This window comes from Chanos chanos, chromosome 9 (genome assembly GCF_902362185.1).
Source record: "Chanos chanos chromosome 9, fChaCha1.1, whole genome shotgun sequence".
Lineage (NCBI taxonomy): Eukaryota > Metazoa > Chordata > Actinopteri > Gonorynchiformes > Chanidae > Chanos > Chanos chanos.
The window spans coordinates 42,813,835-42,829,245 of NC_044503.1; positions in this window are offsets into that span (position 1 = coordinate 42,813,835).

Consider the following 15,411-nt stretch of genomic DNA (forward strand, 5'->3'; position numbering starts at 1 on the left):
CTATGAACATTCCATAAGGTGTCTGACTGCACAGGGCATTGCCGTGGATGCTGAGGGCCGTCTTGGTCTCCACCCAAGGTGATGTTCTTGTTCACAAATGTGTAAATGTAGAGAAAACAACCTTTGTAACCCTAGAAGAAGAAATCCCTGTTGTTCTCTGTTTTACAAATCACCAATCACATGCAAGCGATGCCTGTTTACAATCTCTGTATAAATGTCTGTGCTTGAAATATAAGAGCTGAGTTTGTCCTCTTTTCTATTATTTTTTTCTTTTGTACATACTTTGGTTTACTGAAGTATGACTCCCTTACAGCCTTTTGAATATTTAATACCTTTTTGGATATTTGTCAAAGAAATATCCCTCCAACCTTGCGGCTGTTTTTCCATGACAAAGGAAAAGGAATCTAGATTGATGTGCAACTTTCTTTTGAAGATAGTGAATGCATAAGATTGGGTGTCCCGCATATTAATTTCAGATCTCTGTACCTTATTTGTATTTCCTAAAGATCCGTCGAACCAGAATAAGCTCAGTGGTTCTCTTTCTTAAATGATATGTATTCACTGATTTGACCGCCCTTTCTGACCCCCCCCCCCCCATTGTCATTTACATTGTCAACCAAACTGCTAAGGAAAATCCACATAATAAAGTGGCTGAACCACCGGAACCCTTCGCTTGTCAAACCTTGCTGTGTTCCCACTGTTTTGTTCACTATCTGTGCATTGATACCAAACTATGCTTCACAAAAATAGATGTATAAGTTTAATTTTATGTTGTATTTTAACACAATGTCATGGTACAGAAATTGGAACGTAAAGAGTGAAGTAAGGTCTGAATATTGTAAGCAAGACAAGTAGGCAGCAGAATGTCTGGCTAAGATTTTTTCCACTGTATGTAGTGAATGTTGTATCTTATTACAAAAATTCAACATCCATGTAACATAAAAGGAATTCATCCTTTGTGATAATTATCTGTGTGCCTCCCTGTAACAAATAACACATTATGGCTGGGTGTTTCTTTCAGCTATACAAAAAGGGATGTGTTGTTTAAAAGTTTTAAATTGTTTAAGAGTTTTAGGTGGCATTCTTACTATAGTTACCTACCTTTCCAAAGATTCAGTCTCCAGTCTCTGGACAAGCACTCAGTTGTTCTGTAAAAGCATTTGAAGGTTACATTACAGCATTAGTCTTTCCCCAGTTAGTTGTAAGAATACAGTTACAAAAACATCAGAGCAAAGAAAAATGAAATTCCTGGGAAGATGTAATGGTAGTCTACCTCCATCCCCATTAAGCACATCAGGGTGTAACGAACACTCTCTATTTCTCAGAATAGAAAGGGCTACAAACGCATAAAAGGTCTGGGTGGACTATTTGACTATACTACAGCTGCTGGCGATGATGAAAAAACTTGTCCCATCCCACCAACACCTCCAGCTGATTGGCAGGCCAATAGATGGGACCTTAGTCCTTTCCCCGTGTTTTTTTTTCCTAATGCTTTCCTCTGATAGTCCCATCCTCCAAGTGTCTGTTTATTATTAAGACAATTTTATGAACAGATATTCCAATGAGGACCCCAAGGAAGAAAGGTAAAAAAAATAGACATATTAAAACATATATATATTTATATATTTTTTAATGGGTGACCATTACAAGGGATACCCTAAGCCCACTTCCCTTCTGTGGTTGACTGTGGCTGAGGGTTACCTGATCACATGATGTGATCTCCCATTCCTGATCAGCTATCATAATACACTGCCCTTGGTCAGTGTCTCAAGCGTGTTTTGCCGAATGATGCAGGTATACACTGGTTCATACTGGAGTTAGAAATGTATCTACAGAGACAGCAAATGCAACTAAGGTAATAATTAACTGGATGAAACTTCAATCAGGACACTGAAAAAAGAGGTGAATTCAAACAGATGGGCAGCACACAAATACTGGTACATGAAACCGAACATTCTTGAGACTGACCCATACAGCGGCAATCGCAGTTGTTCAAACTGTTTGTGAAGTTCATAGTGGATATCTTGTATTGTTAATCAAATATACTGAAGTGAATGACTGAATAATGAGACCAGAACTGAAGCTTCATTCACTGAGTTCACAACAGGATGGGAGCTTTCGGTCCCACATCAAACTAAACCCAGCTTATAATCAAATTCACCCATGGTAACTACATAACACACACACCTTTCCATGGGCTCCATATGATACAAGTATCATAAAAATATAATCGCATACATTGGCTGAGCACACACACATGCTAACTAGACTCTAATGCATCACAGACACTAGTAAGAATCAATCACATCATAAACAGAACAATAATGATATGTGTATATACTGTATATACTGACACTGTTTGAGACACAGAGGCATGACCACACATAAAATGAATGCCATGTAAACAGTTATGGCTGTTTAAAACTTAAAAAAATGTTCCTGCATAACCTCCCCTTTCCTTCTCCTTGCCCTGGTCACAGTGATGGCTGGAGCTGCTATCACAGGGACGGGGGGACAGGCCACTGCAGTGTGGCACTCAGGCATGAAGCTGGTGTTTTGAAGCAGCTCCAGCCAGCCAGCCACCTGACCTTGGCTAGTGTCCACATAGATTGGGAAAGTCAAAAGTGGAACTCCACTGTGAGGCCGATGTTAGCCCAGTGTCAGCTGGGGAAGTAACAGAATCACAGAATACTGTTTAACGAATCAGCACAGGTCACACTGTCGGGTTACACTGATGAGCCGTCGTTAGGCAGAGTTTCCAGATTTGCAACTCTGATAATATGACCGCTGTGACCAAGGCCAAAATGAAGATGGGTAGCTTCCATGTGGTTAGCAACATCTGGTCCCTTAATCACTGATGTTCAGGATATTGAGCTTGAGTATCCAGACTACTCATCGCTGACTGACTGACACTTCAGCCTTGGTTTTATTTCAGTAGATCTGAATTTTACTGATCTTTTTCATTTCTTTTTGGTTATCATGTAATATTGCAATTATTACTGCTGCTCTATTTCATTGTTTTCCGAGCACATGATTTCATTGAATCCATTGATAATATTCACATTGTTATAATATATTGCCTCATGATCGTATCTATAATTTGTTTTAAACGACATTTTTAACTAAAGGAAACAGAACAAGACCAAACATAACCAAGCACACAACACCCAAGCAGAACTCCAGACCCACAGTGCATGCTGATTAAAATCTTTTTCAAGTTTAACAAGGAAGGGACAAGGGAAGCAACAGTGTATTAGAGCTGCTCCACCTAGTGGCTATTTGTGATATTTTTCTCTGCTATTTCACTGCTCACTTTATATGACTTCAGTCAGGAGGATTTTTTTTTTATTCTTATTTTTTTCAGAAATATTCAAATATACAGCATTCTGGAAACTGAATGCAGCAACATTATAACAAAATACAAATAGCTTAGCAGAGGAAGATAAATGCCTTGAGATAATAATGTTGAGAATGTAAAAATAAAACAAAGATTACAATACATTACAACAGTACTAAAGTAAAAATAAATAAAAGGATGATCATAATAATAATAACAATAATAATAACAATAAATAAACAAACAAACAGTCAAAAATACAAAATAAAGCAAATGAATTTAATTCAAATTTAAATTAATAAATCAAAACTGGCCACTATATTCAGTAGATCTATGGCATTCTTACATTCTGAGACCTGAAACCCAAAATAAGGCTCAGTTTTTAAATTTGGTGGGGTTTTAGTAAACCTGGCTTTACGAATAAAGAATTTGCCAATAATGATCAAACAGCTTATCAAATAGGTCATATGCCTGTCCTCCATGACCAAAAATCTGCCTAGAGCTGTTTTTTTCACATACAGTAAATTATAAGTTTGCCTGCTAATGCAGTAAACGTCAGGGTTAGCTTTGTAGCTTTCCTCATTTGACCCCTACCGACAGCACAGACAATTAGTTCTGTCAGAGTTAAGAGGAGACTTGACAATAATTTTAATTTGGCTTGGATGTGAAATGTAGTTTTTTGTGGCATGAAATTTCTAAAGTTACCCAATCTATGGTAGGCTGCTAACTAACTAGCATGAAGAGATACAACAGTCATCTCTGGACAGAAGCTGAGACGATATTTACGATTGGCCTGAGTTTTAAAGAATTAAACATGTTAAAATAACTTGGCAGCAGGAAGACCAGAAATGGTGAAAAATTCAGAAAGGTCTCCAGTAAACTTTCTGATGCCGGTTTCATCAGGACTTCGGAGCAAATCTGGGACGAGTCCGTTGGAAAACCCCAAATTACCAACAGTTACTATTTTGGTTTTTCGAGTGTGTAGGTCTAGGTTTAGTCTTTAGTATCACAGACCTCGCAGAACATGTAAGCAAAATATGACAAAGAAATGTTTTTCAAATATACCTGTATGCTAATTAGGCAACCGATACCTATCTCTCCTCGACTGGAGATGTTTCACTATGTGAATGGGATTGTACCACTTCTCTGACCATGGAAACTGGACTATTCCTTTATCTGATAATAATCTGATGGGTGCTTTAATCAGATTTCTTTGCACATGTAACCCCACTGATTCAATGGTACTCTGCAGCCATGACAGAAATGGACAAGTGATGATCATGACCTCACAACCAGGAGCATCGTCATGATCATGGACCATCAGCTCCCTGGACATATCCTGGAGCAGATAACCGTGATCGTTCAACAGAGATTCTGGTCAGGGACAAGCCCTACCATTGACCTGTACTTCACTTGATCGAGCCGCCTGGCCCCCCCAGCAATGACAACCACAGGCCTCCCCCCACACAGACCACACTGCCAACAGGAAGTACACTCTCACAGAGAATGCAGGGCCACTTTCCCAACAGGAAGTACACTCCCACAGAAAACGCAGGGGTGGGAGCAAACGCAGAAGGAGTGGAAGACTACATTGTAGAGGACCAAAAAGCATATTAAGAAGAGCTGCTGTTTGAAATGTGACCACTGAAAATAAAATTAGCCCCATCAAATGTGCTGTAATAGCCAATAATTCAAACACTGATTTATTCTTCTTACCGTAAAAGAAAAGTGAAGACATTAGCAGGTACTGTGTCATGTCCACATCCATCCAGAGTGTTTGTCTCAGTCAGTAGACTCCTCTACACACTCAGTTCACAGCCCACTGCAGATTTACAGCTGCAGTGTAATCTAGCAGGACAGCCCCTTCCTGAGTTCACCCTGCCATTGTCTGACTGCTAAACTGCTCCTCACATAACATTGTTACTGTGCAAAGTTGTTAGAAATGACGATATGGGAACATGCCTTTTTAACTTTGGGTTTTTGGGGAATTTTTTCTTGCCTGCCATGAGGATTAAGTCCTGTTTTGATTTGACTGTTGTGCCCTGTAAAGCCCTTTGAGACTGTAAACAGTGATATTGGGCTCTAAATAAACTTGAAACTTGAAACTTAACTCAAGAACACTGACGTTAGAGTGTTGATAAACTGTTATGTGAGTCTGAAATCTGTCTGAAATTTGTTGAAATCAGCCATAATGTGTATTATCAAGTAAACACAGTTTATGTTGTTAGTGGAGGATTTCATTTTCTGTTTAAATCTTTCTATGTTATGGAATACAGAAACACCTAGGAATCTTAAAATAAAACACACTGTGCTAATACTATGTACAACACGCTGGTTGTGATAAATTTCTCACTAAATATAGAGTAACATGAAAACATGTGCAGGTTCTCATGATGGACTGTTCTGCCATCTTGTGGTCCAGTTGGTCAGATTTAGCTCATACTGGGAAGTTTATTTACTTATTTATATATTTTTTACATTTAAACAAACAAACATTTCATCAGACAAACATTTCCATAGGATGTATTACAGATGTTGTATGTATATATCATATATTCATGTTTGCCACAAATCTCCACATAGTACATATCAGAAGTATACACTTACAGAAAAGTGAGAAACATAGAAATGGAGAAAAACTGTGTACAGGTAGGGAGTGATCTTTTCTTTACAACATAATCATTGATTTGTGAAAATAAAGTCAGGCCTATGGGGCGTTACGTAGATACACCATTTTTCCCAGTGTGAAGCAAATTATTCCAGTTTATGATTGACAGATTCTGTTATCTTCTCCATTTTGCGAAGGTCCACTGTGATTTCCATCCATGAGTCTCACGTTGGACTCTCCTGTGATGACCATTTCCTGGTGAGGCTCTTTTTACCAGGTACCAGCACTGTATTCATTAAATATTTCTCTATTTTTAACCATTCTTGAGGTTTAAAGCAAAAATATATGGTCTTACTTCCTAGGTGTGTTTCACACTCAAAAATGCCTCGTAGGACACTGTGTATCCCTCTCCAATAATCTCTGATAACGGGACAATCCCAGAAATTCCTGTAATGCTTTGCATTTTCGGTTTCCACAGTTTCTCCAGGAAACGGGAAGGTTCTTATCATACTGGGATTTCCGAGAGTGTAAAAATAAAATACCTTATCAGGTTTTTCCATCCAGATTCCCTCCATCTCTGTGAACTAGTACACTTCCACTGATATCTCCATTTTGTTGTCCATCCTTCCTCAAATATAATTATCCCTCCTCCCCTCAGCCAGTTTGATTTAACGTGTGAAGTCAAATGTGTTTTAAGATTGGACAGACCCTTATACATGCATGAAATGATTCTACTGCCAGTATCTGAATTATATGCTTTTCTGAACAGGATCAGACATGCACTTGTCTCTGTTACCTTTCTCACCCTCACACTGACAGAACGTTGTACCTGCAGATACTGATAGAAGTCCTGAGTTTCTAATAAGTGTTTTTCTTCAAGCATTTCAAAACTGAGCCCTGTTCCTTCTTTCATTGTATTGCATAGAGCTGTTATTTCTTTAGCTGTGGTTTATGTCTGAATATAGAGATCCAGTTAATCCAGTAAAATCCAGTTTAACTGGTGAAAAATGGTTAATGACACTAATAAAGATTATAATGTGGACAAAAACAACACAATGTTTCTGTCTGTCATGCACGACAAGAGTTTTAAGAGGGTTTGATTGGTACATAGCCATGTAATGAGTGTTAACAGTGAGCAGTGAAAAACCGTTAGCAGCCAAAGCTCAATTACACAATAATAAAAGTATTACACATTTAACACGATGTTTCTGTCTGTTATGCATGACAAGAGTTTTAAGAGAGTTTGAGTGGTACATAGTTGCATGAGGAGTGTTAATAGTGAGGTGTGAATAACCGTTAGCAGTCAGAGCTGTGGTTTAAGCCAAGAATAACAACACTGCTAGTGTTTTTCACACTTAGTAATGTCACAGGCGTATGGAGAAGAGTCCAGCACTGAGAAAACATCCACACAACAGCAGGTCTGTGGTCAGAAAAAGTTTATGATGAAAAAGACTCAAACAGAGGCTGATATGAGGTGATCGGAGACACTAACTTACACTAACTTTTCTGCACAAAAGTCACACACATCATAATTTCAAACACATCAGACAACACAACACACACATGCCACAATATCACACATATCGGAAAACACAATACAAGTCATATCACAATCTACAACACATTTGTCACAATGTCAAACACAAGTCACAATGTCACATGGATCAGAAAACACAACACAAATCATATCACAATCTACAACATGTGTGTCACAACGTCAAACACAATTACAATGTCACATGCATCAGAAAACACAACACACATATCACAATGTCACACACATCACAATGTCACACATGTCTGAGAACACCTCCTCCCCTAACACCTAACACCTCTAACACCCTAACGTACTTAACTCACACCTACTGTGTTCTTCTCTACCTAATCTCCTGCCCTTTGTCTTGAAATGAAAACTTGCACTTCTTGCTTGCACTTTGCCCTATTGAACAGATGTAGTACTCAGTGTTTACTCATAGGTCTCTCACTATACTGGCGTTTGAATTGTTTCCCCACTGTGGATAACAGCATCTGCTAAATAAATGTAATGTTGTGTAATGTAATATATCACAATACACAACTTACGTGTCACAATGACTCACATATCAGAAAACACAACACACACACACACACAATGTCACACACACCAGAAAACACAACACACATGTCACAATGTCATACACATCACAACATGCAACACACACATCACAAACAATGTTATACACATAACAACATATGACAGACATGTCTAAAAACAATGTCCGGTGCTAAAAATGAAAATAAAAATCAAGAGAAAAGCTTTTGACATCTTCTTCAGTTTTAGTTAAATCATGAAATGTCATTTCACTCATTCCTGGATGAAGAGTTTTTGAGTTAGTTTGACTGTTACTGTCTGTTATAATTGCTGACAGACTGACATATTATCTGAATTTTTATTGTTGTCATAGTAACTGATATCCTACTGTCATTACATAAACTGAAATCTAATCATCTGAAAAAGGAAAATTTTGAGGAGAGAGAGACGTTACAGACAAACTCTGGCTGAACAAGACTAATGAAGTAACACAGTCATGAATGACCATGGAAATGACAAATATAAACACAGGAGAGATTCACGCTCAGATAAGAGTCACACAGGAAAAATAAAGACAAAAATAAAATGACAGAGTTTTCTCTGGTCAAACAGTCAGTGAGAAATTCTCCTGTCTGAATGTCCCTTTCTCTGCTTTTAACTTTATCTCCCCAAAAACCATGTGTTTAGTTCCCCACAGAACAGAGGCCTGTGTTCAGTTCCCAACAGAACAGAGGCCTGTGTCCAGTTCCCCACAGAACAGTGACCTGTGTTCAGTTCCCCACAGAACAGAGACCTGTGTTCAGTTCCCCACAGAACAGAGGCCTGTGTTCAGTTCTGTGTTCAGTTCAACACAGAACACACACCTGTGTTCAGTTCCTCACATAACAGATGCCTGTGTTTGGTTCCTTACAGACCGGAGACCTGTGTTCAGTTCCATCTGAAACTAGGAGACATGGTCATAAAACTGTGTTTAGACCTTAGAACCCTGTGTGTGTGTGTGTGTGTGTGTGTGTGTGTGTGTGTGTGTGTGTGAGAGATTGTGTGACGTGTATATGTGTGTGTGGCGTGTGTGTGAGATTGTGTGGCGTGTGTATGTGTGTGTGGCGTGTATATATCTGTGTGGCATGTGCATGTGCGTGTGTGTGTGTGGCGTGAATATGTGTGTGTGCGTGTGTGTGAGAGATTGTGTAGCGTGAATATGTGTGTGTGTGTGTGTGTGTGTGTGTGTGTGTGTGTGTGCCCACTTGCTACAGTCTGTATGCATGTGAATCTGTTGTAAATAGTGTGTATAGTGTGTGTGGTGATGAGAACTTTGATTTTTAACTAAATTCTATTTTGTTGTAATATGTAGTGTTAGACGGCCAAACATAAGCGGTGGCTACAAACAGGAAGTAGTTGGTATTTTTAACAAGCGGTTCAGAGTTCAGTTCTTCTCACTGTCATCAATGTCTATGTTAATTCTTGTCATAAAATTTGATGCATCTCCTGTGAAGACAGGTCATCCCTTCCATATTTCACACTGTCCACAGAACAACTAACTCACAGCCCAGGAACACCACAGGTAAAAACTCTTCACACCTCCAACGCTTTCATCCAATCAGAGCCAGCAGTCAGTTCTCCACCTGTGTATAAATGACTTCTGATACTTCAAGGGCAGATGTGACACCTATTTCATAAGAAATATTAAAATATAAATCAGCTGAAAAGTTCATTAATGTACAAAAATAAATTCCCATGACAACAAGTTCCATGACAACCCTGAGTTTGATCAGAACTGTGAGAAACTGAGGTGTCCATGAAAGGGCGGAGCTAGAGTGACATCACTGACCTAAGATGAGCTGTAGAGCTCTCTGATTGGCTGCAGAGTTGAGTTTGACCTCTGAGTACACTGAGGTGTCTCCTCCCAAGATTCCAAGCTCCACCTGCTTCCTATTGGCCTCCTGGAAATGTCTGACATCAGGCAGAGAGAGAGAGAGAGAGTGAGAGAGAGAGAGAGAGACAGTGAGAGAGAGAGAGATTATGTATAACTCACTAACACACGTGGACGTACAAACACACACAGTGTCAAAAGGCTGGTCTGTGTCCTTTTTAAGGTTTGTCAATGATTAATTTACTATGTCACAAAAAGCAAAAGAGGTGAATTCTTGATTTTAAAAAGAACATTCTGGTAAAGTTAGACCATGATAACACATTGTCCATCTCATTACAGCTCTCCGAATGTGACATTTACAGCTGTTCTAACATCTGTGAAGTCCTCACAAAGACTCTTACTGTCTCATACTGTCCAGCACTGACCCACAACCTCTGGACTCACTGAAGTTTCCATACAGAATAAACAGGTTAGTGAAACTCTGGACTCACAGAGGTTTCCATACAGAATAAACAGGTTAGTGAAACTCTGGACTCACAGAGGTTTCCATACAGAATAAACAGGTTAGTGAGACTCTGGACTCACAGAGGTTTCCATACAGAATAAACAGGTTAGTGAAACTCTGGCCTCACTGAGGCTTTCATATAGGATAAACAGGTTAGTGAAAAAATGCCATCTGTTTACACACTGTTCTGGAACATCTGAACACGTCAGACACCTCTGACAAAATGTTATTCACAAACTAAAATCTTTAATAATATGATCTGTTTCATAGTGTTACTGACACTTAGAGATCTGGACAGTGCAGGTCCATCTGTAAAGACTGACTGGATTTTCTCACAGTCAGACCAACACCACACTGAAATGTTCATCTTAACTCTTCAGACATACAGAGAAACAAACCCCATCAGTGAACTGTTCCTATTCTTTGCCTGCCTGTCTACTGGCACATCCAGTATAACACAATTAAGAGGATCTGCTTACAAACTTTATATAAAATGCAAATACTGTAAAAAAAAAAAAAAGTCAATAGAATGCTACAAATAAACACTGTATAGCTTAGGCTTTACTATGAACTACAGTACACAACAGCACTAACCACTGAGCTAGTATAACAGTATGGCAAACACAGTGGTAATCTGCTTATGTTACACAGCATCACAAAGTGTATGAGGCCACTAAATATGCACCCACACACAGCTAAGTAACATAGAAGAACCGTGCTGCTTACAAGCAAAGCTATTCCAGGCTACACAAACACATTGGAAAAGATTCATAAGACAGAACTAAACAATGCCTTCTAGTGTAAATGCTGGTGACAAAATGGCTGACCAAAGTGTGATTTCACAAGTCATGTGCCTGAGCTCCACCAATGAGAAAGAGGCTATTTCTTAAAGTGACCTCACTCAAAGCAACTTTCTTTACTGCACCAAGAAATGACTGGTAGGTGGCGCTAAAACACAAAATGATTCAGATGACAGCTCCCAGTGTCAGTGTTCCTGATGACACCACAGCGATGTGACTGATCTTTTACAGTGATGAGAACTGCACACATTCCAGGAGTCACACCTCAGTCAATACTGATGGTGAATTAGTGAAAATAGTGAATCAATACAAATTCCTCAGGTTACAGAGCAACCTGTTTAAATTCTAAACCGTCCTGGGCCCAGTCTGCAATAAAAAACAGTTTAAACCTTCAACAGGTCAAACAGTCCACTATGAAAACCAGTTTAGATTCTAAACAGGATAAACAGTCTGCAATAAACCTCCAAAAGTGCCTCCATGTTGTCCTGCTATAGAACTGTGTAAGTCCACAGACACTGGTGACTTTGTACCTCAGAACCAGAGACAGTCCTGACTGGTGTCCTCATTGTGCAGTATGATAACTCCACAAAGAACAAGACCTTACAGTGTGGGATGATCTGAACTGAACATCACATAAGATCACATAAGATCTCATTTACTACCAATTAATCTGATCTACACCATCCACTGTTAGAACAAAGTAAATACTATATCACTGTATGGAGTCTGACTGCTGCTTCCTCCTGAGACAAAACGACACCAGCCCACCACCTCATAGACCTAAGGAGTAACACTATGGCCCAACATCTCATAGACCTAAGGAGTAACACTATCACCCAACATCTCATAGACTTAAGGAGTAACACTATGGCCCACCATCTCATAGACCTAAGGAGTAATGCTATGGTCCACCATCTCATAGACCTAAGGAGTAACACTATGGCCCACCATCTCATAGACCTAAGGAGTAATGCTATGGTCCACCATCTCATAGACCTAAGGAATAACACTATGACCCACCATCTCATAGACCTAAGGAGTAACACTATGGCCCAACATCTCATAGACCTAAGGAGTAACGTTTCTCTAGCTGGCATGGGGGTTGTGACCAGGGACCAGAAGTAGAAAGCAATGGGTCATTACCAAACTGGAGTGAAAAGGGAACAAGAAAAAGGAATATTATTTCTCTGATTCCAGTATTGACTTTTAACTGGATTCACATCTCTTTCCCTAAGTTGATCTGTGACTTTGTAACAAACAGAGAATTTCAGACTGCTCTCTCTTCTAAATATGTTCTACTTTAAAAAACATCGTAAAAAAAATTCATAATGATCTCACACAAAATAAAAGATCACTCACCCAATTCTATTTTTCATAAAGCAGAACACCAAACCTACAGCTACTGTCACTGATACAGTAATTCCCCCAATGATGATTACACTGACAGCTTCTCCATGGAGAGACTCTCTCACTGCAGACAAACAGGACGTTTATCACTTTAGTACTGAACTCTGTCAACACAAAAATCACTGTATAACAATGTTAAAGTACATTAACAGAGCTGTGTGTGTGAACTCACAGTGAAACTTTACCTTTAACTGTTAAATGATGGTGAACTGACATTGTGAGTGAGGTGATGCTGTTCCAGGCTGTGCAGCTGTAATTCCCACTGTGTGTGGAGTCAATCTTCTCTATGGAATATGAGGCTGTAGTTTCTCCTGTTTCTCTTCCATTCAACATCCAGATGAAGGAGGCATGAGGTGTGGATTCAGCAGAGCACGTCAGAGTCACCTTTGACCCCACCTCCACCTCATTCTGTCCACTGATGGAAACGTTCTCTGGTCCATCTGAAACACAGAGGCATCATGGGATGGTGTTAATCTGTTAATATCTCTACTGTCTCTGTAACTCTATTTATTTTCTATTCTCTCTATTGCTCTATTCATTCTATTGTCTCTGATATTCTATTCATTTCTATAGTGTCTGTGTCACAGCCTGCACCTCATATTTGGACTTTTAGTTTGATATGTCTTTGTGCTCCTGTTCCTTGTGTGTTTCCACCCCTCACCTGATCCTGTTTGTTGCATTTATTTACCTCGTTCCTGCCTTGTTATTGTCATCCAATCAATGTTTAGTTTTCCTCTAGTATTTAAGCCCTTGTGTTTCACCTGTTCTTTGTCAATCGCTGTTTGTGTTTTGTATGCACACTGTTTCGCTGCACCTTTTTGTTATTGGATTGCACCTGTATTTTGATCTTCTTTTGTAAAGAAGATAATTTTTGTCACTACAACCGGTGTCTTGCGCTTGTAAAGTGAATGTGTGTGACACTCACAGTTGACAGTCATTGTGTAGGTTGCAGTGTCAGAGCTGACAGGGTTACTGAGTCTACACTGGTATTCTCCACTGTCTGATCTCCTCACTGGACTGATGGACACTGATCTCAGATCAGCAGAGAAGATGATGTTGTTTCTAGGAGACAGAGGTTGACCATCCTTCATCCATTCTGTGGTGATGATGGAGCCAGTTCCCTCACAGGTTAAAACAGCAGAACTTTGATCTTCTATTAGGGGTTGTGCTGGACCAGTGAGGGAAACTCCAGATATTATCTCTGTGAGAAAAGGAGGGTGATTTTTATTTTGTAACTAGGCTTAAATATCACTGGAAATCTTTGTTCTATAGAATACCATTGTGTCAGTGTATAGTCTATAGAGAATCATTATGTCAGTGTATAGTCTATAGAGAAACACTGTGTCAGTGTGTAATCTATAGAGAAACATTATGTCAGTGTGTAATGTATAGTGTATGGAGAAACATTATGTCAGTGTATAGTCTATAGAGAAACATTATGTCAGTGTATAGTCTATAGAGAAACATTATGTCAGTGTATAGTCTATAGAGAATCATTATGTCAGTGTATAGTCTATAGAGAAACACTGTGTCAGGGTGTAATCTATAGAGAAACATTATGTCAGTGTATAGTCTATAGAGAAACATTATGTCAGTGTGTAGTGTATAGAGAAACATTATGTCAGTGTATAGTCTATAGAGAAACATTATGTCAGTGTATAGTCTATAGAGAAACATTATGTCAGTGTATAATCTATGGAGAAACACTGTGTCAGTGTATAGTCTATAGAGAAACATTATGTCAGTGTATAGTCTATAGAGAAACATTATGTCAGTGTATAGTCTATAGAGAATCATTATGTCAGTGTATAGTCTATAGAGAAACACTGTGTCAGGGTGTAATCTATAGAGAAACATTATGTCAGTGTATAGTCTATAGAGAAACATTATGTCAGTGTGTAGTGTATAGAGAAACATTATGTCAGTGTATAGTCTATAGAGAAACATTATGTCAGTGTATAGTCTATAGAGAAACATTATGTCAGTGTGTAGTGTATAGAGAAACATTGTGACAGTGTATAATCTATAGAGAAACATTATGTCAGTGTATAATCTATGGAGAAACACTGTGTCAGTGTATAGTCTATAGAGAAACATTATGTCAGTGTTTAGTCTATAGAGAAACATTGTCTCAGTGTATAGTCTATAGAGAATCATTATGTCAGTGTATAGTCTATAGAGAAACATTGTGTCAGTGTATAGTCTATAGAGAAACATTGTGTCAGTGTATAGTCTATAGAGAAACATTATGTCAGTGTATAGTCTATAGAGAAACATTGTGTCAGTGTATAGTCTATAGAGAAACATTATGTCAGTGTATAGTCTATAGAGAAACATTGTGTCAGTGTTTAGTCTATAGAGAAACATTATGTCAGTGTATAGTCTATAGAGAAACACTGTGTCAGTGTATAGTCTACAGAGAAACATTATGTCAGTGTATAGTCTATAGAGAAACACTGTGTCAGTGTATAGTCTATAGAGAAACACTGTGTCAGTGTGTAATGTATAGAGAAACATTATGTCAGTGTGTAGTGTTTTCTTTAGCTCTGATCTGCATAATAGATGATTTATGTAAGTGTAATAGATGAGTTGTATAAGTGCCTTCTGTCTCAGTGTGTGATTCTGGGTTTAAAGTAGATACTGAAGCTGGCATCTACTGCCACATCCTATCATGTAATGTTTATGTTTTTCAGGTTTGTTCATGTTTGTTTACATGAAAATTAGAAAACTTTGTCTGAGATGTTTTTCATTTTAAATTGTTGATGTATTTTTATTCCTATCATGTACTGATCAGTCATTTGCCTTAAAGGAAA